Raw genomic sequence first — 2,854 nt, 5'->3', positions numbered from 1 at the left:
AAATAAATAAAGGTAGCAGCTTCAAGGAGGCTGCAGGCAAGGCTAACTCAGTACCTCAACAGAGACATCAGTGACCCAGGCTCTTTCTAGCTTAAGGCTCAGTGATCTTCAGTGTATTGTTTGTCTGTCATCCTCAGACTTGTCCCCACATTGTAGCAAGGTGGCTACCCCAGACATCAAGTCAGCAGCTATGTCTGAAGGCAGAAAGGGCAATGTTTTTCTTTTCCTCAGGGAGAACCACTTCACAGAACTTCACCAGCTGACGTCCCCTCAGGTCCATTGGCCAAGAATTCTTGGATCACATGCTAATGCCCTAGTTACAAGGAAGCTGGGAAAGTACCTTTCTGACATTGCAGCCTCTGAAATGAGAGTCTGCTTTGCCAGCAGGAAAAAAATATGAGAAAATAGAATGGTTGTTGAGTAGACAACCAATAGTGTCTACTATACTATGTGTTTTGGGGCAAAAAACATGTTTCTGGTGAAAAACATGTTTTCTTTACTTTTTAAAAAATATTTGGACTTTTTGTATAGCTTCAAGTAAGCTTTAAGTAAGTCTGTCCATTGCTATTCATATGTCTCTGAATGTGGTAGGTTTGAGACCATGTTTCTGTTTAACTTTGCAGCCATGGGGAAGATGTTTGTCTGTGTTCTCCTGTGTTTTCAATGGGCTAACCACAGATAACTGTATTCCAGTACCTCTGTGCTGATAATGTCCTGCCTTTACTAAAGGCAGCGGTAATTTTTGAGATGAATGAATGAATTTTGATGAATGAATGAATGAGATACCAGACTTGTAGCAGAGGTGATTTGATATTAAGTCGTTACATGTGGATCTAGAACCTAGTAGTATTCCTAGGAATGGGGGTGTGTGTGTGTGACTGCATCTATAATTAGAGATCAAGTGCACCATTTGGGAATGAAAGGAGGAATGAAGCCAATTGGGGCTTTCATTAATTCAAAGTTTGCTGAAAATAGAAGTTATCTGGGGAACTTCATAATTATACAGATTTTCAGCCACCTCCTTAGAAATTCTGATTTGGGAGGTCTTGTGTCAGGCACAGACATTTTTGACAAGAATCCTAAAGTGGTTCTAATGCTGTGGTTAATGGAATCATCTTATATTCCTAATTAAGCAGTAAACTCCTTAGGAACCAACAGCATGCCTTATATTCCTTCTGTTCTCCCCCATAGATTTTAATTGTATGATGTAAATGTTCAATATGCATGCCGATTGAAATGTCTGCCAGTTTAAATTAGGTCACTGGAATTGACGTAGAATGATCGTAGAATCACCTGAGGAGGAAGTTAAAAGTACTCACTAGCCTAATGCTAATTGGTCACTTCCATCTTTAAGGTGCTAGACATTGTAGGGGAACCAGAGGTGAGCGGAACAGAGTCTGCATTTGAGTTAGTTACAAAGTAGTGGGGTACAGATGTAATTTAATACAAAGCAGAATTTGATGCATGTTGTGATATGAATAAAATCCTGTGAGAGAGGAACAGTTAGGGAAGTCAGCTATGCCTTGAAGAACAAATAAGATTTCAGTAGATGGTGGAAAAAGGAAAGGTCATTTCACACAAAGGTGTTCACTCATTCATTCATTCAACAAATGTTTACTGAGCCCCTGCCATGTGCCAAGCACTGTTCTAGGGGCTAGAGATACAGGAATGTGCAATACCAAGTCCCTACTGATATTCAAAGGAGGATGGGAGATAGCCAATAAACAAATTAATTAGTAATGATGTATTATGCTGTACTTGATAAATAGTGACATTCTATCTCTTGTGTATGGCAGCTATGTAACAACTAAATTGAAAAGGAGGAGAGGTGGGAGCAGGAAGTCCAGTTAGGAGACCAAAGTAAGAAGAGAGGAAGACATGACAAGAATCAGACATAGCACATGCCAGTAGAAATGGAAAGAAATCAATTCAATGGAAAAACTGTAACACCACAAGGATAACAAGAAAAACAAATATGAGAAAGTTACAGTTTTGATGACCTAAAGACCCACATCCTCACCCCCTCTGCTGTCCATTTTCACCATCCTTAGAATGGCCTCCCCAGAACTTCCCTGTCTTCCGCATGGCAGATGATATGAAGGGATGATATGAAGATGAAATGAAGGGATGGCAGTAGATGCTCCCTTCTCTCCAGCAGGCAATCTGCTTCTGTGGGGCTGATCCCCTTTGAGGGCACTTCTTTATCATTTCCCAATTATTTGTCTGTAAGGCAACCTAGAGAGTATAGCCCCAGGTCACTGACTTTAAGAACTCATGTTGTATCAGGATAACCAATTATAAAACACAATGGCAGGGCACCGTGGAAGCTAAGCAACAGGTTAGATTTTTCAGTTTTCAATCCACAGCATAGGTTTTTGGAAGAAGTATTGAATCAAGTTGTTTTAATTGAACTATAAATGACTATCACCTTTGTTTTCACTTTTATGCCCTAGATACTAACCATATATGAATGGAAAAATGGGAGGAAGGAAAGGAAATAGTTTTTAGTAATTAAAGTAATTTAGTAATTAAGCTGAATTTTATAAATGGAATCAACTTGAATATTCTAAGGGTGTTTGATAGAAACATGTCAGGTGTAAAATAATGAACAAGCTCTAAAAAGACCAGAAATTCTGGTTTCCTGCAATTATAAAATAAATGCTATTTAACATTTTACAGATTATAACAGATGTTCACATGTATCTCACATGTCCTGAAGTTTAGACTCTAAGCAGCAACCTTGTGAGGTGGGCATTGTTACTACCCCAATTTTACAGATCAAGAAGCAATTCCATGAGGTCAGGTGACTTGCCCAAGGTGACAGTGCTAAGAGGTGATGGGCACAAACTCTAGG

This window comes from Callorhinus ursinus, unplaced genomic scaffold, assembly GCF_003265705.2.
Source record: "Callorhinus ursinus isolate GAN/ISIS: 27379988/994484 unplaced genomic scaffold, GSC_fseal_2.0 scaffold25, whole genome shotgun sequence".
Lineage (NCBI taxonomy): Eukaryota > Metazoa > Chordata > Mammalia > Carnivora > Otariidae > Callorhinus > Callorhinus ursinus.
Note: the sequence above shows the minus strand (reverse complement) of the source record.